Source organism: Canis aureus, chromosome X (genome assembly GCF_053574225.1).
Source record: "Canis aureus isolate CA01 chromosome X, VMU_Caureus_v.1.0, whole genome shotgun sequence".
Classification (NCBI taxonomy): domain Eukaryota; kingdom Metazoa; phylum Chordata; class Mammalia; order Carnivora; family Canidae; genus Canis; species Canis aureus.
In genome coordinates this window covers 103,221,830-103,247,743 of record NC_135649.1, presented here as the reverse complement: position 1 = coordinate 103,247,743, position 25,914 = coordinate 103,221,830, and the positions used below count along the sequence as shown (strand labels likewise).

The 25,914-nt window shown below is 36.7% G+C and overlaps 1 protein-coding gene and 1 pseudogene across 2 annotated transcripts in view; one reads left to right on the top strand and one right to left on the bottom strand.

The window, feature by feature from the left end:
• Positions 1 to 3,380: 3,380 nt before the first annotated feature.
• The window catches only part of LOC144308799 (melanoma-associated antigen B18-like), a 266,646-nt gene continuing 244,112 nt past the window's right edge, over positions 3,381 to 25,914 (top strand). For both annotated transcript variants that reach the window (XM_077889844.1, XM_077889843.1), the window contains exons 1-2: positions 3,381 to 3,499; positions 6,856 to 6,972. The gene's annotated coding sequence lies outside the window, so the exon portion shown is untranslated. The remainder of the gene's footprint in view (positions 3,500 to 6,855; positions 6,973 to 25,914) is intronic.
• Positions 4,907 to 5,505, bottom strand: LOC144308392 (translationally-controlled tumor protein-like; annotated as a pseudogene).

Sequence of the window (25,914 nt, the reverse complement as noted above, 5' to 3'; positions counted from 1 at the left end):
ATGCATCTTTCAGATCATTATGTCGTTCACCTTAAGCTTATACAATATTGTCTGTCAATCCTATCTCAGTGAAACAGGAAGAAAGAGGAGTTACACGATTAGCCCTCCCCAACCTCCCAAATCCTTCTCTGCTTAACACTAGTGTCCTGTTCTGTTAGTCTAACCTGATTGCCACAAGCTGCGAAGAGAAATTGAAATCACAACTCAAAAGAATTGCAAAAGCCCTTAGGAAATGGACAACTTGAATAATAAAGGATCAATAGAGTACATTTGAAATAAGGATAAAGCTCTCAGTTCTTAGAAATAGTCCTCTTTAAAAGCTTGGCCTTTGGGGGAAGCCTGGGTGGTTCAGTGGTTGAGCATCTGCCTTTGACTCAGGGTATGATCCTGGGGTCTCAGGATCGAGTCCCACATCAGGCTTCCTGCATGGAGCCTGCTTCTCCCTCTGCCTATGTCTCTGCCTCTCTCTCTGTGTCTCTCATGAAAAAGTGAATAAAATCTTAAAAAAAAAAAAAAAAAAAAAAAGGTTGGCCTCTAAAAGCCATCTAAAGTTGAAAGTGAGGTAGAGGGATGTCTTATGTTATATAGTTCTATTGAAATTGCTTAGCAAAAAGAAAATTTGGACTTGGTTCATTCTTGGTTTCTTCAGACAAGTAGGTCAGAATTGCAAATTCTAAGTGTTATTTATAAAATCAAATAGACATATTTTACTAATTTTCAGTTACCATGAAGTCCAAATTAAAGGCTTTTTTCTTAGCCTTCCACTATTTATAGTTTAAATTTGGCCTTGTCTTATTTTTTTTTTTAAGATTTTACTTATAGAGAGAGAGCGTGAGTGGGGAGTGTGGGGTGGTAGGACGGAGGAGTGGGAGAAGCACATTTCCCACTGAGCAAGGTGCCCAATGCAGGGCTCCATCCTGAGCTGAAGTCAGGCCCTTTACAGACTGAGCCACCAAGCACCTTTTAGGCATTATTTTAAATGGCAATTGAGAAAGAGTTAGTATATAAGATTACCTGGGGGAGAAGTAAGGGCATGGTTGTGAATTCACCCCCTCCCCCCCCCAGAAAATATGAGGGCTTTCTATCTTTCATTCTACTAGAGGTGAAGTCAAATGAAGCTCGGTACCACTAATTGTACTGATTTTTGTACCAACAGCCAGAAGGAAAGATGGGCCTATAATGCCATGAGAAGTGGCTTAAGAAGTGCCAGTACCTTTGCTAATTTTATTTGTTTTTCTAAATATTCAGATTTTGATGTTTATGATAATCTATTAAAAATCGTACTCTGCTAATTTCTGCTTTTCTCTTTACTAATTTGTTCCTTTGATTCTTTTTCACCTCTAGTAGCTTAGTTTACTACTTTTCTCTCTCCCCAGAATTTTTTTTTTTAATTTACCTATTTAAGGATATGAATTTCCCAGTGAGGATCACTTGCTATATCCAACAGTTTTGAATATATGCACTGGGGGTTATCATTTAGTTCTAAATCATTTAAATTTCCATTTTGGATTCTCATGAGTCATTTAGAAGGCTGTTGTCACATCTCTAGGTACATTATTTTTGGCTGCCATTTTGATTGTTGATTTCTGTTGTTTTTTCTTTTTATTTCTATTGTGTGATACTTTCTGGACTGCTGAGTTTTTTTGTAGTTGAGCACTTAGTATATTTTTATAAATAAACACATTTGAGAAGAATATGCGTGCTTGATTGTCATTCTGTAACTATGTGGATAAGTCAAGCTTGTTAATGTTGTGATTCAAGTTTTCAGGCTATCTTGTGTTTTTGTGCCCCTGACCTAATGAATTCTGATAGTTGTTTTAATGTCTCCCACAATTATTGTGAATTTGCTAAATTGTCCATGTAATTTTATGAGTTGATACTTTATACGTTTAAAAGTGATTTTGTATAGTGAATAAAATTCCTATCTTCTAGATAAATCACTCCATTTGTCAGTGTGCAGTGCTATTCCCCATCATACTGATGATTTGTTTTGCCTGATAGTATATCTACATTATTAATTTTTAAGTGTTTTGGTGTGTATTTTCCTCTTCCCTTATATTCAATCTACCAAAGCTATTTTCCCATTTTTTTGTTTTTTGTTTTTTTTTTTTTTAATCCATTATGAGGGTTTAGTAAGGGAGATTTTGAACCTTTCATATCGCCTATACTTTTAATTTAATCTTGCCAACTTCTATTATTTCCTGCTATGGAACAGTGTGCTTTCTTTGGTTTCTCCTTCCTTCCTTTTTGGCCTTTTGTTGGATTTATTGAATTTGTTTCTTTTCATCTTCTGTTTATAAAAGGCTAATTTTCCATTCTGTTATAATTTTCTAATATTATAATTTTTATTCTGCAAATTTCTCTTAGATTTTCAAATATTTGAATTCTTATGATTTTCTAATAAATGTGTAATTATAACTCTCCAGCAAAAAATAGAACAGTCAACACGGTTTCATTACTGTCTACTGTTTCCTCTTGTCATTTCAAATTCTAATGCTTAGTTACAGACTTTTATAAGCTTGATATTTTAAGTTAAATACTTAGGTTTCATAGTGAGCTCCTGAGTTTTGTTTTGCTTTGTTTACCATTGCTTCTTGCATCCTGTTACTTATTTCTAGGTTTTTGTTGTTACTGTTGGAACACATCTTTTATTAGCTCTTTCAGAATGTGTTCATCAGTGGTAGTGTGTGTGAGTTCTGGTATGTATGAAAATATTTTTATTTTTTTCATTCTTTAATGAGATGTACAATTGTATATTCAAAGTTTGTCTCTTTTTATTTCTTCTGATTGTTGGCTCTCCTCACAGACTTTTTATTTGTAACGTTTCTGACTAGAAGCCTAATGCCAATTTTTAAAATTATTATAAGTAATCTAGCTTTTCCCTCTGTCTTTGGTCTGAAATTATACTCTTTATGTGCCTAGGAATGAGTTTTTAAATCTTGCTTTGCATTGTAGTTTTGGGCCATTTCAATCAAGAATATTGTGAATATATTCAGCTTGGAGAAATCCCTAAGCATTTTATTTTCTTTCTCAATTATTTCTGTGATGTCTTTTTGCAAGTCCTTTTATATGAATATTGAAAATTCTGGATTTATTCTGCAGTCTACTTAACAGTTTCCTATACTTTTTAAGAAGTTATCACTTCTGTATTTTGGGAGGACTCTTAGTCTCATTTTTCAAAGTTGAAATACTATAATAATGTAAAATTCACATTTCTGCATATATTCATTGTATATTAATGCATATTGTTATTTAAGCATCCTTGCATATGAGTGGAGCCATTTGACTCACTCTGGGCATTATATTGGACTACAATTCTAGGCCTGCACTCCTAATTTTTTCTTACTATTCTCCATGCTCTTTCTCTTTATCAGCCATCCAGATACACAGCCACTACATGATTAGAAACTGGATCCCTGAGTCATCGCTTGAAGGAGAGCCTCCTGACCAGGAACATCTCCATTGGACTTTACATGAACGAGAAATTAACATTGACTTGGTAAGTTACTGAGATTTGGGAGTTATTTCCTGAAGCATCTGGTATTCTTTGATGTAGGTAATATATCACAGTAGGTAGTATAATGCTGACATTTGATAATATTAGATACAATTAAAAATTTAACATAATCTTATTTGCATCTTGTTTCATCTTACCCCATGGTTTCAGACTTGACTGTCTTATAAGAATGATGTAGAGTTTGTTTACTTGTTTGTGCCTTTACTGTAATTATCATTGTATAATTCAACACTGAACGCAATTCATTACTCATTGTTAAGTTTTCAATAGCTGCTTTAAAAATGAAGTTTATTGTGTATCTTAGGAATAGATTTTTAAGCTTATATAAAGTTAATATTTCAAGTAAATTTACTCCATTTGAGAATTTGAGTTTTTGCCATATGTACATTTTACATACTTTCTAGAGATTATCTTACAACTTGATGTATTTGTGTGTATTTTTTGAGTTTAAATACATTCTTATTTTAGACAATCTACAGGACATGGTTGGGTTTTTTTCCTTAAAAAACAATGCCTCCACAAATCAAATGAGATACCATCTCACACCATTGAGAATGGCTAAAATTAGCAAGACAGGAAACAACAAATGTTGGAGAGGATATGGAGAAAGGGGAACCCTCTTGCACTGTTGGTGGCAATGCAAACTGATGCGCCACTCTGGAAAACAGTGTGGAGGTTCCTTAAGAATTTAAAAATAGAGCTACCCTATGACCCAGCAATTGCACTACTGGGTATTTACCCCAAAGATACTGATGTAGTGAAATGCCAGGACACCTGCACCCCAACGTTCATAGCAGCAATGTCCACAATAGCCAAACTGTGGAAGGAGCCATGATGTCCTTCAACAGATGAATGGATAAAGAAGATGTGGTATATATGTACAATGGAATATTACTCAGCCATCAGAAAGAACAAATACCCACCATTTGCTTCAACGTGGAGGGAACTGGAGGGTATTATGCTGAGTGAAATAAGTCAATTGGAGAAAGACAATTATCATATGGTTTCACTCATACGTGAAATATAAGAAATATTGAAAAGGATTATAAGGGAAAGGAGGGAAACTGAGTGGGGAAAAATTAGAGAGGGAGACAAACCATGAAAGACTCCTAACTCTGGGAAATAAACAAAGGGTTGCAGAAGGGGAGGTGGGTGGGGGTATGGGGTGACTGGGTGATGGGCATTAGGGAGGGCACAAGATGAGGTGAGCACTGGGTGTTCTACTCTATGTTGGCAAATTGAATTTAAATTAAAATTTTTTTTAAATTACCACAATACGGAATAGATAGAAATTGAAAAAAACAAAAAACAAAACAGAAAACAGTGCCTCCACTCCAAATAAATCAAGGTCAAAATAAATGAAGAGCTCAAGATGACCTCAGTCCCATTCATCAAAATCCTGGTGTTATGTGGCTGAAGAACAGCAGCCAGTTATGACAACAGGTGATACATCCAAAGTAATAGCCAAACTTATTAACATTTTTCCATTTCTAAACCATCCTTAAAAGAAATCCTATAGAAGGTCACACCATCCTCACAGTAGTCTAGCAGAGCAGCCTTCCCATCTGGGTTCGTGTTTTCATCAATAAAGAACTGGTAGTTTTTGCAATTAGTGAGGATGTGCTTGATTTGTTCTGCAGCCCGGGTCATAAAGGGTTTTACTCTTTCTGGCCTCTGTTCTTCAAGTTTGCCTTTGATTGATTTTATGTAACTTTTGACATACTTTCTGGTAGGCTTCTGTTGTGCAGCTGGTTTCTACAGGTGATTGTTCAGGACAGTATACCACTGCTGACTGTGCTTTCTGTACCTTCACCCTCAGCGCCTTCTGTGGGGGCATTTCCCCCAGTAAGTGAGGCATTGGTGTTACCCTCTGTTCTCCTGACCATCCTCTCCCCCACCTCCAGGCACAGCCCCTATGTAATCTCCCAGATCTTGTAGATGTTTGACAATACCTCATCCTAGCTGATGAGGTCCTGGGAGATGATCATGATGGTGATTGGAGAAAAAGGATAGTGGTGCTAGCTTAGCAGGAGCCAGGAGCTCTGAGCAAATGTGGTGCAGCCAGAGTGGCACTCGAGGTGTAGGGAGGAGTGGGCAGAAAAAAGCTGCAACCTGATATATTTGATTAACTCTCACCTCTTGAATGGTCTATAGTATGGAATTTCACTCTCCTATAATTTAGAGAGTTAAAGGTGATAAAATGTTTTAAAATACCCAGTATTTACCAAACTGTACTTAATTTAATTTGCATTCAGCATGTTGTAAAATATAAATAGAGCAAAATTTATAACATAAAATATACTAAGTATAGTGATGGATACCAAGGAAATGGTAATGACCAACTCAGTAATAATGGATGATGATAATAATACCTGTATTAGGACAGACAGGTCTTCTAGGGCAATGTTGTAACTGCTCAGTCTCAGTGGCAATGCACTGTTTTATTTCTCACTGAAAGTACACATCTCAAGTAGGGCAAGGAAGAACCCAGTGCCATGTGGTTACTAAGAAACTCAGGCTTGGAAAGAGGCAGATCTTGTCATAATGCTGACTCAACATGGTCTTCCAGGGTTGCCCCAGCAGAGGAAGAGAGAGCTGGGAGGCTGGACAGGGGGTTTTCATTCTCTCTCACTAAGTTACTCCTGTCATTTCAGTTTATATTTGACTGGCTGGAGCTCTTCCTGTAGCCTTGCACATCTCAAGATGGCTGCAAAGTCAGCGTTCCATGAGTCAAAGGAGAGGGGAACCAATTATGAGTGGGCACTAATAATGTGTCTGAAATAGCTACCGTTTCCTGAAAGGTGTACTGTGTACACTATCACATCTAACTTTCAGAGCTACCTTATGTGCTTCCTACTTTTAATACTGTCATTTTACCGATGAGGAAACTGAACCCTAAAGATGTTAAATACTCACCTTAAGTTTGAGTTTATTTATTTCTTTTTTAAACATTTTATTTATTTATTCATGATAGACATACACAGAGAGAGGCAGAGACACAGGCAGAGGGAAGAGCAGGCCCCATGCAGGGAGTCTGACATGGGACTCGATCCTGGGTCTCCGGGATCACACCCTGGGCAGAAGGCAGGCACTTAAACGGCTGAGTCACTCAGGCTGCCCTTAAGTTTGAGTTTAATAAGTGGAAGTTCCAGAACTTAAAACCGTGTCTATATTAGTAGAAGGACCGTACTCATATTTGCTACAGTATTTTACCTCCTCACAGTAAATACTTACCAGTTATGGTAATATCATCCTGACTGGTACATTTCCCAATTACCAGGATCATTTAAGGAAGATTGAAGTGACCAGACTGACTCCCTCTTTTTACCTCTTTCCAGCCCTCATGGTTGGGTCCAGGACCAGAGACCTCAGGTGGAAGCCTTCCTTACGCTGACTATGAGACTAACCCTTGTATTCAGCCAGAGCAGTTCAAAAGAAGACACATCACCAACAAGGTCAGTCCTGTGCCAACTCTGCCCTTCTAAGAATTATTCTTTTGTTCGTGTGTCGAAACCCTGAGCTTCTATTGTAAGTCTGACACAGTATGGTAGAAACAGTATGGCCTTTGCTCACTGTCCAACCTGGGCTTAATTCCAGGCTCCAACACTTACTAGCTGTGTGACCTTAGGAAAATTACCTTCCAGAGATTCTGTATTTTTCATTTGTAAAATGAAGGCAATAATGATAAGTATTATTGTTAAAACTGACATTTCTTGGGCACTTAGATTGCCGCCACTGGGCTAAGTGCTTTAGCATAAATTATCTTGTTTAATCCCTCATTATCCCCCTGAAGTAGGTACTATTATTCTGCATATATTATACACGAGAAATTATGTAATTTTCCCACACTTAACCAGCTAATAACTGACTGAAGATTCAAACCTGGAATTCACTAACTCCAGAACTACAGTCACTGTTTTTAGAAAGTATTTATTTTTGTTAACATTAAAAGAAATTATGTCTATGTTCACTTATTTTTCCCATAATTTTTCCAGTAATTTGATGTTTACTTGTTCAGTTATACACAAGTCATAAACTTAAAACCCTGTCTAGTGTCCCACTCTAGCATCTTGCCTAGTTCCCATGAACATAATCCATGGGTACCTCCATCACCGGTAACACAGACCTTTTTGACTCTTTTTTTCATTGGTTGAAATGTCCAGATATTTCCTGCCTTTGAACATCTCCCTTTCTGAACTTCACTTGCCTGATTATTATAAGCTCCATTGTCTCAGTGTTTTTTTCTGTTATTAAACCCACCTGTCCAAAGAAACATTTACTAAATGCCAGCTAAGAAAGATACTTGTGAATAGGGCATACATCCTACTCTCGGTCAGCCTGCACACTAGTACAGGGGACGAGATGGATGTGGAAATAAGTATAATGCACAGGAGGAAGTAAATTAGGCCTGGAGGCAGGCATAGACATTTGCACAGTGCTCAGAGAAAGGAGAGCAGGAGTCAGCTGACATCTCCGAGTCTCTAAGATAGGCCAAATACTGTCAGGTCTCATTTACATTTCTCATGACCCGGTGAAGAAGGCATTATGACGATTTCTTTTTCCAAAAAAGAAAACCTGGCTACACAATTATGAAGTAATTTGCTGGAGAATGTTGCGCGGCTTGGACACAGTGGTCTGCTGGTCTGAAAAGATCCCTTCTGTTCAGTGGACACGTCTCATCTCCGCGTCCTAGTCCTCTTCCATTCTGACATAGCTCTTCTAGACTTGCCAAGGAATTTCGCCTCTCAATCATTAAGCCTCCTTTTGGATCCTCCTGTACCGATTTCTAATTGGAAAAGAGAGGGAAAAGGCAGTCGAGAGGGGATCACCAAGTTCTTTAGACAGACATGCATCCCTAAGCTTTCTGAACTCCCATTGATACTGAGTATTGCTCAGGACTGGCCCAAGGTAAAACTGCTAAGTAGGGGAAGTCTCCCTAAAGTGGCTCTGATACCTGAATTGGCACCTTTCCTCCCACTGTAAGTGTGTCACAGTGTTTCATTCGTCCCATCTGCATTCCAGGACTCCCATGCCAGCCTGACATAAGGAGAACTTCTTCCTAAATGAGGTTGGCTTCCTGCCCCCATCAGTCACAAGTATGTGATTACCTCCCGACAGTGTTAAGGCAGGCTCGCTCTTAGGGGTTGAGTAGGAAATGGAGGCCTCTTGTCATGGGTTAGCAAGTATCATTTCTGAGCTTTGATGACTGATGATCTGTTCTTTACTCTGTTTGCTTCTCATGCTCTAATTACTATCTTTTTTATGTGTGCTTTTTTGTATGTGTTTTGTATGAATCTTGGACACATTTTGTTCTTCCCCTTAAAGTACTGCACATCTGCAAGTTTTGATCTTTTTTTTTTTTTGGACTTGGGGTGCCTACCTTGTTCCATCTTCCTTTTGAATCCAACTGTAGAGGCCATCGGTTTTAAGATGTTGGTGTCAATGGGTCATCTTCATTTTTTGACAAACCAATCTCTAGGAACATTGGTGCTTCCTAAAAGTAATCATTTCAGATCTTGGGTGTTGAAGCTCTTTCTTACTGTTTTTCAAAGTTCTAAGTGGCAGTATTGATTAAGTTAGAAGTATTTTGAGTATATAGACATATGTATGGATAGGGACACTACAGAAATTTGTGGTGAACTTTGTCGTCACTCTGCATGGGATCAGATCCTGGCCCTAGTATTTGATAGTTCCTGGTCTTAGGAAAGTTACTTAACTGCACTATTGTCTGTTTTCCTTACTCAGTGAACAAGAATATCAACACAATGGTAGTGGTATTTATCTTAGAGCTTTCCTTCCTTTCAGGGGTTAAGGATTAAATGAAATTGTGGATATAAATCCCTTGATTTAGAATGTGGCATATGTAAGCACTAGATTTTGGGTATAAAGGAATAGGTACTTTTCTTTAAAATATTGTTCAATTAGGCTTCAGTAGGAATTGTACTTAAAACTCTCAGATGTCAATTTTATTTTTAAGTAACATTTGGAGAGGTAACTTCAGGAGAAAGAGACAGGGAGCTTAGCTTAGATACCAAGATACTTCTGAGGGTTCTTTGAAAGGATTACTCGGTTTGCACAATGCAGTGGTTTATCTAAAAGCACAGAGATGTTTCAAAATATTTGTAGTTTAGTCTAAATTAAAAAGTAAGATACTACCATCTCTTCTCTTTTGAAATTTCAAAAGCTTAAGGAAATTTCAACGTAGAGAAGAGGAGTAGAGAGGAATAAGAGAACAAAGTGAGGTTTAAAGAGCTGTTGTTTTTACTTGAGATTTAAACAGTGGTAGAAAACAGAACCACTTTTTCTATAAGCAAGAAACTGGGATAAGAATGATGAGGTCATTGCACATTTAAAGTGGTAAGAGTAAGGATCCCTGTGTGGCGCAGCGGTTTAGCGCCTGCCTTTGGCCTAGGGCGTGATCCTGGAGACCCGGGATCGAATCCCACGTTGGGCTCCCAGTGCATGGAGCCTGCTTCTCCCTCTGCCTATGTCTCTGCCTCTCTTTCTCTCTCTCTCTCTGTGACTATCATAAATAAATAAAAATTAAAAAAAAATTTTTTTAAAAAGTGGTAAGAGTATTTAAAAATATTCAATTGTCTATCAGAAAAGAAAGTGGGGTTGTTGTTTTTTTTAAGGATCTCACTGTGAAAACAGATACATTTCTATGTATGAAGAGATTGTGCCAAATATTTGGATTTAAATTAAAAAAAAAACTGAATGTGGATGTACACAGAGAATTAAAGGTGATGAATTTAAGTTTATTTTTTCTGGTGATGTGTGTCTGCTAGAACTTGAACCAGAAGTGCTTTCATTTAGATGTTTGTATGATAAAGACCCATAAAACTGTAAAACTTTGCTATAGCTGTCAGAGATCACAGTTGAATGCAATTCAAATTATGAGCTCATTGAAAGCACCTTAAAATGTCAGTAAACTCATTTCTTGAGCTGTTGGCTATCTGTTGGTGAAGATAGCAATAGGCTCCCAATCTTATGGTGTATGCTTCTCAGTTCAATTACTATGATGTGGTCAGAAATATTGCCTGTACTTTGGTGATGAGGTATTTTTGAAATGAGAATTAACATTCTCACTCGACACTTGATACAATTTCACTCCTGACTGTCACTTTTAATGGTTTTCTGCCTTTTTAAATTCTGTGTAGTGCAGGAAAATTCTGGGTGAGTCATATCAAGTTGCTAAAAGTGGTTGTCTGGCATGGGGTGAGAAATAGGTTAGAGTTAGGTCCCATTAAATTTTTACTTAGTATGTTTTTTTAAATGGTGAGCTTTTAAGTGATTTTTTTTATTACTTGGGTTTCCCCCCATGTTTCCATTTTGAAAATGTACTTACAGATTAATAAGGATGTATGACCTAGCGATTTCATTTCTAATTATATTCTTCTATATTCACCAAAAGATATACATTATAGTGTTCTTAGCATCACTACTTGTAATAGCCCCAAACTGAAACCATTCAGATTTCCAAAAGAGAAGCCAATAAATACAGTGATAAATATATGTGTGTGTGTGTGTGTGTGTGTGTACACACACACATTCATTCTATATATCCATCCATCCTCATAATGGAGTACTATATAGCAATGAAAATGAACAATCTATAATTCTGCAGTCATGTGGATGAATACTACAAACATACTATTTAAGAAGCTAGTAACAAAGGAGTCCATACCATGTGATTCTATTATATAACATGCAATATCTTGGAAAAACTTATCTATTCTGTTAGAGAAAGGTTAGTTAATCATGGAAGTAGAATGACTGGCAGGGAGAATAAGAAGCTTCTGGGTTGTAATACTGTTTCTTAATCTGGATGTTGGTTATATAGTTGTTTACTTGGTAAAGATTTGTTGAGATGGAAAGTTAGGAAATAATGTCCTTTTATGTATTTAAATCTACTTCATTCACAAACTCTAAAATGCAAAAAGTTCTTTCATTACCAACTTGACAGGTTTTTTAAAAAATATTTTATTTATTTATTATTATTTATTCATGAGAGACACACAGAGAGAGAGAGGCAGGGACACAGGCAGAGAGAGAAGCAGGCTTCAAATAAATAAATAGATAAATAAAGAAAAGAAATAAAAGAAAAGAAAAAAGAAAAGAAAAGAAAAGAAAAGAAAAGAAAAGAAAAGAAAAGAAAAGAAAAGAAAAGAAGAAGCAGGCTTCATGCAGGGAGCCCAGTGTAGGACTCGATCCAGGGACTCCAGGATCAGGTCCTGGGCCCAAGGCAGGCGCTCAACCGTTGAGCCACCTGGACATCCCCAACTTGACAGTTTTTGATGTCCTAAAACATTATGAAGAACTGGGTAAGGGAAAACAGAACAAATTTCAGCCTTAAGATCTGAAAAGGCTTTGACTTTGATGGTGCCTTCCACATTATAGTTGCTGAATAAATGTGTGTTGATGGACCGATGTGCTTTATTCTGTTGTGATTATTTTAGAACATAATGTTAACACTTCATGATAAATATTCACAATAAAACTAGGTATGACAAATCATACTTTATAAAACTCCTTAAAGGTTTTCCCCTGGAGTACTCAGTAGCACCTAATGTATCTTTCTTAAAAACATGGAAAGCTGATAATGCCTGTTAAAGTGCACATATTCAATTTCAAAGGACATTGCTAACTCCCTTCTTTATCTCTATTAGTAATTTCTATCTGGCTTCTATCCTCCACTTAAATGGTGTTCATTGAATTTACCAAGGACAGGAATTTGTTTTATCATTATGATGATGCATTGCCCTAACAGATTGGTAGGTCACTGTTATTGTTGTTGTTTTATCACAAAGAAGATATATTTTATACTGATTGAAAAATTTACTTAGGAATATATTACTTATAGCAAGTGGATAGTCTTTGTTACATTGGCATGGAGAGGCTTATTTGAAGTGCTACTTATTATTATTAATCACCAAAAATATTTAAAGATTCTTTTTAAACAAATGGATCATTTTCTGAATGAGGCCTGGGAATAAAAATACTATGCCATACATACAGAAATTTAAAATTTTGAGAGGTGCTTGGGTGGCTCAGTTGGTTGAGTGTCCAACTCCTGATTTTGGCTCAGGTCATGATCTCAGGGTCATGGGATCAAGCCCTGAGTTGGGCTCTGCATTCAGCAGTGTGGGAGTGGGTGTGGGGTGGTCTGATTGAGATTTTCTCCCTCTCCCTCTACCCCTCCTGTTCATGCACTCTCTCTCTTTTAAATAAATAAATGAATATTTTTTAAAAGAAATTTTTAAAGCTTTTAAGTTTATATATAAATAAAGCACTCTGATCATTAGAATACAATTTATCAGCTTTCAATTTAAGAATGATTTTTTTTTTTTTTTTTTGTAATCTGTACTAGACTCTTCGTAGACTCATTCTTGGATTAGATGACATCAAAGTCTCATAATTATGAAATGGCTTTGTTTGGTATTCTTTGTGGCTAATGGTAGTAATCTATTTTATATTAAGAATCTAATTTGGGACACCTGGGTGGCTCAGTGGCTGAGCATCTGCCTTCAGCTCAGGGTGTGATCCTGGGATCCTGGGATCAAGTCTCACATCAGGCTCCCCACAGGGAGTCTGCTTCTCCCTCTACCTGTGTCTCTGCCTCTCTGTGTGTGTCTCATGAATGAATGAATGAATGAATGAATGAACAAATCTTAAAAAAAAAAAAAAAGATTCTGACTCATATGGGGGCTCAGTCAGTAGAACAGGCAACTCCAGATCTCAGGGTTGTGAATTCAAGTCCCACATTGGTGTAAAGATTATTTAAAAATAAAATCACAAAAAGAGAAAATAACTCAAATGTAAATATTTAATGCCCAATTAAACCTTATCTTCATATGAGGGTTAACTGGTAGGGTTGTTTTTCTCATATAGGCCAAGTACATATGTTTACTGAATGCTGTGTTTTCAAGCCTTACTTCAGCATTGCATAGCAATTTAAAAATATTTTTTCTGCCATATTTTGTTTACATTCACATCTATTTCATATATTTTGTTCAAATCTACTTGTGTGACCTTTTTGAACGCCTTCTATTTACTTGAGTTGTGGGGGAGGGGCTCAACATTTCCTCCTCTTTCACAGAACTCTAACTCTGTCTCCCATTCCCTGACAATGACCTCTCCAATAAGGATTTATATGCCCTTTCCAGATACAGCCCCAGTGAAGTCTTGAGCCTGTTCTGTTTTATTAGCATGTCTTCTGTACTGATCCCAGGTGGCTCTCTAAGTCTTTGTTGAGGGAAGCTCTGGAGGGATGAACTAGGTTTAAAAATCTAGTTGCATTTTAAAGACATGAAGCACCAGCATCTGAAAAAACACACCAGGGAAAGCAGAATAAATGAGGGATGCAAAGAAGTAAAAGTTACAGAGGTTGAGACTTGAGACTTGGGCTATTGGGGTTTTTGAATGCAAACCTAGAGGTATTGGATCCCAGAAGATTTGGGAGATGTTGCAGAAAGGAATGAAGAAAAATGAATTTGAAACAATTTATGACTGATTATTGTTTGTTGAAAGTACAGTCTAAGTTGATAAGGATATGAGAAAGAGAAGTGGCTTTGAATTATGTAAAATTTAGATTTTAAAAAGCAAACACCCTACTATACTTAGTAATACAAATTAAGTTCATTAGGTTTGATAGGGAAGCTGGGGTGTTTTTCAGTACACCAAGAATCAGAAAACATTAAATACATTGGATACCCTTATCCTGGTCTTCATCACCATCATCTAATATACCATGCAGATGTCATGCAATTTTTAATTATTAGAGGATCTCTAAATTAGATAGAGACTAGCTCCTCATGTTAAGTATTATAATGATTATTAAAATCATCCCTAAGTATTTGGAAACGTCACTTTAGAATTTAACCTGCTCCAACCTATCTTGCATCTTGTCCATCAAGTCATTCAATACAAAACTTCCTTAATTTTTGGTCTTCTCTTAGAACACACCCATGTGGGATTTTTATCATAATTTATGAATGGTTCTTACAATGATCTGCATCTTTTTTTTTAAAGATTTTATTCATTCATGAGAGACACAGAGAGAGAGAGAGAGAGAGAAAGAGAGAGACACAGGCAGAGGGAGAAGCAGGCTCCATGCAGGAACCCTGATGTGGGACTCGATCCCGGGTCTTCAGGATCATGACCTGGGCCAAAGGCAGCGCTAAACCGCTGAGCCACCCAGGCTGCCCCAATGATCTGCATCTTAATGCTTGTTTTCTACTACTGTTGGGGAAATCAAGGTAATTTCTTTTTCCAGACCCAATATGCTCCCAGGAAAGTGGCACATTTTCAAGCTCTCCCCTCAGTAAGAATGGTTTTAAATGGTTTTACTCTCTCGCTCTCAAAAAAAAAAAGAAAAAGAAAAAAAAAAAAGAAAAGAAAAAAGAAAAAGAAGTGGGGGGATGCACCTTGAGTGGCTTAGTTGGTTAATCATCTGATTCTTGATTATGGATCTGGTCATGATCTCAGGGTTTGTGAGATTGAGCCCTGCATCAGAATCCATGCTGGACATGGAGACTGCTTGGGATTCTCTCTCTCCTTCTCCCTCTGCCCCTCTCCCACTCACTCATTCACTCTCTCTCTCTCTCTCTCTCTCTTTAAAAAAAAGAAAAGTGATTTTAGTCACATGGAAATTATGGTCACAATGCTTGGTAAAAATCAAACAATAATAATGATAGTACTCATAATGAAATTGAAATCTTTTGTATTTGAATTTAAACTTATATTTTCCCTATGCTTTTGTTGAAAAATTATGTTTTGGCATTTCCAGGAATTCTGATATAATAGTGACTCACCATTTTGTTAAATAGCTGACCTTTCTCCAAGTATTAAAAAGTGTAGGCATTCAAAACCAAGGGGCTAGCATTTACTTTGACATCTTGGCATTTTTAATCTTCTGTAATATTACATTTTCAAGTTAATTTTAATCTAGCAGATTTTGACATGCAATAAAATATTTAAGCATTTCCTTTTGTTGAAGTCGGAAAGTACAATAAACTGTTTAAACATAATCTTCACGAAATTTTGCAGATGTGCATATTCTCTCAACTAGATTTTAAAATTATCTCTGCTGCTGGATGAATTTATTAATAGAGTACAAACTTTTTCATATCACATGATTATAGCCAAAACTTTTGGGCTATTTGAAGAAGTTGTTAAAATGAAGAATAATACGTACAAAACATAACCTTTAATTTTTTTTTGCTTCAACAATAAGAGATGTGTATCTATTTGCCAACCTTTCTTCGAGTTTAATCCCTTTACGTGAAATTTACCTTTGCTTTTTTTCCAATAAACTACAACTGTTTTGTTTACATGATAATAAAGCAAGATGCTAAAGACACTCATGAAACAAGCTGAATACAGAATCCTCTTAAGAGGTTGTTTTACAAAAAAAAAAAAAAAAAAGAGGTTGTTTTACCATGTTTTGCACCTCTACATCACTATTTTTTGCTTTTGTTTACTTCTCAGAGCCCTCAGTGTTTTTATATTTTGTTCAAGGATCTTGTAATCAGTTTGAGAGATGGGCTGCAGTGGATTTATACTTCTATAGTGTAAATGACCTTGCCATCATTTTTTTTTCACTTTTAATTTTAATATGAATTCAAAAATAAAAGATACAAAAGTAGGGGCACCTGGGTGGCTCAGTGGTTGAGTGTTTGCCTTTGGCTCGGGTTGTGATCCTGGGGTCCTGGGATCGAGTCCCACATCAGGCTCTCCACAGGGAGCCTGCTTCTCCCTGTGCCTGTGTCTCTGCCTCTCTCTCTGTCTCTCATGAATAAATAAATAAATTCTTTAAAATAAGAAAAAGGTACAAAAATAGTACACGTTGTCCATAAGTCTTACCAGATTCACCAATTGTTTATATATTATTTTGCCCTTTTACTCTATCATTCTCTCAGTTCGTATATATGTGTGTGTGTGTGTATGTGTGTGTGTGTGTGTGTGTGTGTGTTTTCTGAACTTTGTTAAAGTGCTTCTCTGCCAGAATTGGCCAAACGTAAAATAATTGTATTGTTCTTTGTAAGTCATAAGTAATTTATGGAGTGATGCATTAAAGCTATTGAAATATCCTCTCTCATCAGATTTTTACCCATTAATTTTTACCCCTTAGTTCCTTTGATGACATTCTAACTGCATCACTCCTTTTCCATCTGTTAGTTGGTGTTTTACTACAAAGAGGGGCTCTTCCTTCTCCTCCATTTATGTATTTACCCATTTATATTAATTTGGAAACATGGATTCTTATTCAGTGGGCTGTAATCTCATATTATTTATTTTGATGTTCAAACTTACCCATATTTGGCCTGTATGAGTCCCTTCTGGCTGGCTCTTTTGTGTTTTGATGTGTTGTCATGACTCTTCAAGTACTTAATTGTTTCTGGCACAGTCTCAGGGCAGGTGTCAGCCATTTTGCTAAGGAGTCAGATTTCCTTATTGTGGAGAATGGTATTGAGAAAGTAAGATCCAGATGCTAGGTATGTCCTGTTGGGGAAAATGTTGTCTGTCAGTGGGCTAACAAAGAAACATGCAGGCATACATGTGCACACACACACTTACATTTATTTGCCTGAGTACTCCAATTTCCACACTAGAGAGTTTATTCTAGTCTTCTCTTTCCATCTTTCTAACTCTGTTCTCCAGCAGTGAACAAACTTGCACCTGCTATTTCTGGTATATTTACTTGTTCACCCCTTGGATTTAAAATGAGTTTCAGAATTGCTAACCCATGACACTACAAAAAGAAAACCTACCAGCTAAAGTTTAATATTTGTTTATATTTCTTTGAGGCAGTATTTATGGACAGTGAAATGCTCAGTTATGAGGGGTACAGTTTGTTAAATTTTTGATGAACGTATACAATTCTGTAATGATTACCCTATTCAGAAAATAGGATATTTCCACAATCCCAGAAAGGTTCCTCCTGCCCACTTAAAGCCAATCCATACGCCTCATTGGCACCCTCTTTTTGAATTATATCACCACATACTACTTTTACTTGTTCTTTGAACATCATAGAAATGGAGTAATTTAGAATATATTCTGTTGTGTCTGCCTTATTTTACTCAACATTTCATCTCAACTGTTCTTTAGATTCGTTAGTAGTATTATATATCCCTAGTTCAGTATTTTTTAAAATATGTAGCTGCATTTCATAGATATACCATAATTTATTTTTCTTGTGGATGGATATTTGGGTTGTGTCTGATTTTTAGCTATTGTGGAGAAGTAGCTATAGACATTGTTGGGCAAATATTTTGGTCAATATGTGTTTTCTCTTGGATAGATATCTAGTGTACATCTGAGTCAGAGTAGGAATATGCTTAACTTTATAAGAAAATATTAAAATATTTTGCATTGTAGTTATACTGTTTTATGCTGTTACCAGCAAGGTATGAGAGCTCCATTTACACCTCATACTTTCCAACATTTGGTGTTTTAATTTTTGTTTTCTTTAGCCATCCTAGAGTTTGTGAAATGATAGCACATTATATTTTTAGTTTGAATTTCCCTGAAGAAAAATGATGTTGAGCTCTCGACCTGTAGGTATTTAAAAGTAAGTTGATAATTCCCAAAATACCTGTGACTTCTCTAGATAGATTATTTTTATTTCTAATTTCATTCCATTGTGGTCAGAGCACATACTTCCTAAGATTTTAGTCTTTTGAAAGTGTGATTTGTATTAATCTGTGTTCTTTTCCATGTACTCTTGAATGAATATGTGTTCTACAGTTTGGGGGGTATAACGTTCATATATTCCACTTAAGTTGATTGATTATGTTATACAAATATTCCATGTATTTTTTAATTATCTTGAAGTCTACATTGTCTTATAGTAATGCAGCCATACCAGGTTTCTTATAACCATCATTTTCATAGCATAGCATTTTTCCCCATTTCTTGCCTTAATAGCATAGGCAACCTATTTTTAATGATTTCATTTTGCTTACAGTAATGACAAGGGAACTTTATCTAGAATTTTGATATTTAGTTTTATTTCTTTTGCTCTTTTAGTGGTTGATCTAGAGATCACAACATATATCTTTAAGGTATCATGGGAAAAATTCAAATAATATTTTACCATTTCACAAAAAGCATAAGGAACTTATACCTTGTCACTCCGTTTTGCACCTACTTCTTGTTTTGTTTTTGTTGTCTTATATTTCTCTCTAACAGTTCTGGGAAACTCACAATTGCTTTTTTATATTTTGATTGAAACAGTCATAAGTCTATTAAATAAGTTCAAGAAAATAAAACACATAACACGAAACAATTGTCTTTTATGTTTGCCCCAATACTGACATCCTCTGATGCTCTTCATTTCATCTTCCACATTGGAATATTTATTGTACAGTTTCTCTTTAGGCTGTAGAAATTTTTTAAGCATTTTTTTTCTAATTCAGGTCTGTTTTTTTTTTTTTTTAAATGCCTTTATTTCAGCTTCATTTTGAAGGTTCTGGTCACTGGATATAGAATTCGGGTTTTAAAGGGTTTTTTTCAACAATTTAAATATGACATCTAGTCTCCTTTGATAGAACTTAGGCATCATTCATATTAATTGTTTCCCTGTATGTAATGTGTTGGGGTTTTTTTTGTTTGTTTTTGTTCTTGTTTTTGTTTTTGTCAGCTTTAAAATGTTCTGCTTTTGTTTGGCTTTCAGAAGTTCGACTATGATGTCTCTAGGCATGTTTTCTTTGTTTTATCCTGTTTTGGGTTTTCTGGGCTGCCTAAGTCTGTAAGTACTTCTTATCCAATTTGCAAAAAAATTGGCCTTTTTTTTTTTTCCAGATTTTTTTCTCCATCGTTCTCTCTATTCTTTTCTAGATACCAATTACTTATATCTTCGACTACTTAATATTGCCCCACAGGTCACAGAGCCTCTATTTTAGTTTTTCAATTTGTATTTTTTTCCTCTTCTCCTGATGAGTTAACTGCTACTGATCTAACTTCAAGTTTACTGAAAATTTTTTGTCCTTTCCCTATCTATCTCCTCTTGTACTTATCCCCTGGATTTTTCCTTTCAGACAGTGTTCTTTTTATTTCTAGACTTTCTAAGTGGTCCTTTTTAAAAGAGCTTCCATTTCTCTCCTGACATTTCCCTTCATTGTACCCATTATGACCAAAGCTTTTCTTTAAATATTTGAACATATTTCTAAAATTGAATCTTTGCTTGCTAATTCCACTGAGTCATTTCAGGATTGATTCCTGTTAACTTCTTCTCTTCTTGACCACGAGTCACATGTCACTATTTGAGATCTAATAAATTTTGATTCTCTAGTAGACATTTGGGGTTAGGTGTTTTTAGAGACACTAGGTTCTGCTTTCTTCCTCTGAGCAGTGTTGACTCTGTTTAGCAGGCAGGTAACTTTGTTGGACTCAAACTCTGTCTTCCCTGAAATGGGTGGCAGCTGAAATCTCTGCTGTTATGCCAGTCTTCCATATGTTGCACCTGGAGTCTTCCTTGCCCAGGGCAGAGTCTGAAGGTCAGCCAAGTGTGCAAGTGGCATTTCTATGCAGATTTTGGAATTCCCTTGTCTTTGGTTTTTCCTTTTCTGGAAATTCCCTCCTTAATTTCCAGCTACTCACTCAGCCTAAAACTTTATCTCGGACTCTTCAAGCCAGTAAGACTATTCGGCGTTGTGAAGACTGAAAAGTGGCCTGGAGTGGAAAGGTGTTTAATTCTTCACAAACTTACTTCAAAACTCAAATTACCTTCACTTTCTGCCCACTTTGTACTTACTTTCCCTATGAGTCTTAAAAAGGAAAGATTCACAATGCCAATGAATAACAGAAGCCTTGATATTAGAATCTATTAAAAATGTAGTAATCAAAGTTTGTGATAAAGCTTTTATGACATTGAGAATGATATCTGAATTTAGAAAAATCAAAATATGAATTACTTGTGGTGGTAAATCAGAGGCTATCATTACAGGTGAAATTTTAGGTTAGACAAAAGCCAAAATTAGTATTTTCTATTTATTTTTAATGATAGAAATTATTATGTCCAAGAAATTACTACGTGTGAATGTGCTTTGCACTGCCACATGGACTTACATGGTAATATGTTCCAGTTGTACTGATTTAACTATTAAATTAACAAAACAAAGTCAATCGGAGAAGGACAAACATTATATGTTCTCATTCATTTGGGGAATATAAATAATAGTGAAAGGGAATATAAGGGAAGGGAGAAGAAATGTGTGGGAAATATCAGAAAGGGAGACAGAACATAAAGACTCCTAACTCTGGGAAACGAACTAGGGGTGGTGGAAGGGGAGGAGGGCGGGGGGTGGGGGTGAATGGGTGACGGGCACTGAGGGGGGCACTTGACGGGATGAGCACTGGGAATTATTCTGTATGTTGGCAAAGTGAACACCAATAAAAAATAAATTTATTATAAAAAAATTAATTAACAAAACAAAGGTAATCTTTATCATTCTTTTCGACTGTTTCTACTGAATGTAAACTGTGCATAATCTCTAAAACTCATCTGTGTTACTTACTGTGTCTAAACAAATACACAGCAAATTGCACTTATTCAACTACGTTGTTTACATCTGATTCAAAATGATTTGTAAAGTCGTACAAGGCATCCATCAATAACAGGGAAAGCTCAGAGATTCGTGGTTCTCACTGTGGGGTTTTAAAAAACATATTTTGTTCTTTTAATTGACATGGGTGGAGGAAGAAGCATTCAGATTTATTCATTACTTATTTGTTGCATATCTGAGAGGCATTTGAAAACTTCCCATGGGGGATGCGTGGATCATGACCTGAACCAAAGGCAGATGCTCAACCACTGAGCCACCCAGGCGCCCTTGATTTCTCTTTCTGCTACTTTATTATTGGTGTATAGAAATATAACATAAGATCATACATTTAAAAACCCAAAAGGACCTATAGAAATGTTAGCTCTTGCTACTCTTCAGTGAGCATGCCCATATTCTTTCATTCCTAGTGGAGTGTTCAAAAGAATCACAATGGGGGGGGGGGGTGCACCTGGGTGACTCAGTGGTTGAGCATCTGCCTTTGGCTCAGGTCGTGATCCTGAGGTCCTGGGATCGAGTCCTGTATCAGGCTCCCCACAGGCAGCCTGCTTCTCCCTCTGCCTATGTCTCTGCCTGTCTCTCTGTGTCACTCATGAATAAATAAATAAAATCTTAAAAAAAAAAAAAAAAACTTCCCATGGTGTTTAACCTCAGAGCAGTTACCTTTTATTTTTTCTAATTAGATTGAATGCCAATTCTTAGCTGGTAAATTTTTTAAAAATTAGCAAGATGAAATTTGTGGCTCAGATGTTAGTTGTATGAAGTCAGATAACCATTTACTCAAACAGTTATTGGAATTATTTAGCCTTGTAAATATTGTGTATTAGTCAGCAGATGGCATGCATTGTACATTAAGTATTCCACCGTGTTATGGCATGTACTTTAGAACAGAAAGCATCTGGTTTTCTCAGAAAGACACATTATCCCCTCATTTGCAGTTTAGTGTTAATTTGTGAACTATTTAGTGATTGTCAAAGAAGGTGATATTTCATCTTCATTTAGTTTGTGTAGCAGATTCAATCAAGAATAAGATGGGGTGAAAATACATTCAGCAATTCCTTAGCAAGCTTCAGCATATCAAAAAAACAACCCTGAGGAATTGTTTTCCTGCTTCGGCTGGGGGCTTGCACAGGAGGACAGAAGCCTTTTGGATGCAGTTTCTGAGTGCCCTCCATGGTTTTCAGGAATATCAAAACCATTTCCTGTTGTATATGAATAAGTGCAGAAATCCAAAATCCAAGAAGCAAGGAAATCCACAAACGAGGGCAGTTAAATATACTTCTGAGTCATCTATTTAAGATAACACTGTAATAGCCTAATTGGAAAATCTCCTTATGTATAAAACCAGGCACGTGTTCACAGGCTACCCTTTGCGTGGTTTCAAAGGAGAGGTTGGTTGGCGGGCAGTGCTCTAACCTAACATAACCTATTTCTTGTCCAACTGATAGCCATCTGTCAGCCTGGCCTGATGCCTATTCCCAAGGTAGTGGGTCACTCTTGACAGGGCCCAAGTTGTGGCTGTCAAGGTCCTCTCCAGGGAGCTGAGTCACACAATAGATGAGAGACTGAACACAGAAACAGAAATGCAAACTGCATCCACCTCAGCAGTCAAAATGGAGAGGGTAGCTATTTGTTTCCCTTCATACCAGAGGTGTTTTTTTTCTTTCTTTTAATCTGTTAACCATAGAATGACTCTCTTAGGCTGAGACTAATGCCCTTTTAACCATAAACTTTAAGGCCAGTTGTATCTGAGGGGAAGCAGAAAAACTAAGTTCTGTAATAATATTAAACTCCCTTTTTCCTAAATATCGAGATGAATTAAATAGCCTTTGAAGAGTAAATAAACAAATCCCTGTCAAAAAAACAAACAAAAAACCTTAACACTTTTGCTTTATATTTAGAGAACTAAATTGATAAATATTTCCTTGAAGAAATAGCAAAATATATATGCAAATTATATTTAGATATATATATTATAGTTATTGCATGTCTTACCAGTTTAGATCTGTGTTTCATTTGAAGGAGTGTTTCCAGTTTCAAAGAAGGGTAAAATATCTCAAATTAAAAGAACAAAAACAAAAAAACATTACTTTGGTGGTAAAAGATTTTGGGGTTTGATTTATTTAGTGTCTGTGTTTAGAGTTACAAGTGATCAAGGACATTAATGAAAATGTTGTGTGTTCAGTTTGATTGATGCTCTTCAGAAACACTTTAGAAATGTTAAATGCTCAGCCAAGAAGAAAAGATCCTTGATTTTCTTGTGTAGGTAGGAGCTGGGTATGGATGTGGGAGTTCTGAGTGGGATTGCCTTCTAGCTGCTGGCTTCCAAAGATGCTAAAAGGAGCACAGTGGTGGTTGTTACTGATGGATGAGTGCATTTTGCTGTCCAGTGCTTTCTCATATGGACTGCTAGGAGTATTTTTGTTGGGATTGGTGTTCCCGTTATCTATTTCTTAAGGAAAACCAGGGAATAACTGGGGAATATACTGGGGTGGGGGTGGCGAGGAGATACATATGAACCGGGTAAAACTAGCTGTTCAGTGTACCTGAGAGACTTGGGGAGAAATGTGTTTTGTTAAATGAGCTCTCTACTTGAGGGTTATGCTCAGGGTCTTTCTTTGTCATTTGGCTTGCATTCCAAGTTTCCTCTGGCCTAAGGCAGCACCGATGTGGTAGCTTTAGAAGAAATTATGTACCTATTTTGAAGGAATTTGTCCCATATAGATGTCTTGAAGTTATTGGCTGCTTCAGGAAAACCTGTTTCCATTGGCAAATAAACTGACATGGTGGGGGCAGGGGGAGAAAAAAGGTCACCAATTACCTTTCAAAGTGACAGGAAATGGATGCCACGAGTGCTGTGAGTCTGTTTTACTGTCATGACAGGAGATCTAAGAGTAAGAATGTCACTCCTGCCTAGTATATGCAGGTGACCTGCAGCCACAGGCAGGTCATTATACCTGTAGGTGCCAGATACTCCAGGATTTGGCATCAGGCCTGGGTTATGCTCAGAAGCCAGCTGGCTGAGCATTAGGGAAAACCAGGAAGACTTCACCTAATTGGGGGTAAAAATATGGCTGTGTAAAAGATGCATAAGAAAGCAGCATGTCTTTTTATAACTAAATATAATAATGATTTTGAATAAGAGAATATACAAATATCAAACACATGAACTCACTCTTCATTTCTCAAATTCTCCCCTATCTCGGCCTGCCTCAGAACCACCCCACCGCCCCCCTTCCGCTCAGCAAAGGCACTAGGCAGCATGTAATCATGTCACTCTGTCACCAAGTCTCCTTCTCAATGAAATTCAGGTGTCGAAACAGAAAGGAGTGATGGCAGATTTTTCCCTTCTTTCAGCAGAAAGCCAAGGAAATGCTTCCAGAGAGATGAAAACTACACTTTTGTGTCATCACAAATCATCTGTATAACACCTGGTGCACAAATATTACGCCTCTTTGTGTCAGCTGTTTATGGCTTAGGTTAGGACAGGAATACATTTTCTGTGTCAATACTTGATTAGGTGAAAAATTCCCTGCAAGTGGAAGCTGAGTTACTTGTCAAGAAATGGGTTGTATTGAAAACAGAACAGAAGCTCTTGTGAGATAATGAATGTTATTTGTTTGAGAAAAATCACTATTTCGCAACAAAATAATATCAACAGACTTGAAGCTTATATGTAAATATGTTTTCCAAAAACTTCAAGTGTTTTAAATAATCATTTAGGCAACGTGCCTACAACAAATGCAGGTCAAGAAATACCCTTACTAGTGGGCAAAAATATAAGCATTAAAATGAGAGTTTCTTCTTACGGCTTTCTTGCCATGTGCCATCCGTTTTTACATTCTATGAAAATCCTCTCTGATCCTATCACAATCATGCAAGTTACTCCCATTTTACAGATGATTAACCCGAAGGAAAAACCTGATTCAAATTTCGGAATTTCTCATTCAAAACCAGATACTATCTTGAGTATGAAAACCAGATACCATTCATCCACATTTAAGTCGGTCTTTTACATGTATCCTTTGCCAGTATCCTAAATCGAGTTTCTGTACGTGTGTTTTAAAATCTGAGTTCACTGTGCAGTTTTGATTTTTCCATCTCTGTGATCAGTGTCATTGCTTAATTTACTGCTAGAGCTGATAAAATATCTGCCAGTACATCTGCTGGAGTGTTGCCACTGGGATGAACGGTGGGGTTTGAGGGGGGCGTTGTTCTTTTTAAAGATTTTATTTATTTATTTGAGAGACACTGAGTAAGAGAGAGAGCATGAGAAGAGGGAGGGTCAGAGGGAGAAGCAGACTCCCTGCTGAGCAGGGAGCCCAATGTGGGACTTGATCCTGGAACCGTGGGATCATGACCTGAGCTGAAGGCAGACACTTAACCAACTGAACCACCCAGGCGCCCCAAGCTGGTGTTTTTTTTCTAACTGGCCTGAAAAATATATTGTTTACTTTACTATGGAACCTTAGGGCAGTGGAGTCAGTTTATTCACATAAATAAAGTCACTATACTGAGTTCTGCATTTGGCCTTAAGAAGGCTAGGGAATGTCATCTTGACAATAAGGGAATTTGTACTGATGGGTGACAGTCTTCAAAATACTGAGACTTTTACTGATATTTTTTATTTAAAAAAAAAAGAGAGATAGGTCACTAGAGCTCTGAATACCATAGATTCCCATCACATTTTTCAAAACTTTGCCTGCCAGGCTGACATCTTTTAAAATAGAGCAAAATCCATATCAGAACATCTACACTGTGAAAGGATATAGCACAGAAGATCCGGGGCATGTTAAGGAATGAGTATTAAAAACCTTTTTTAAAGAAGTT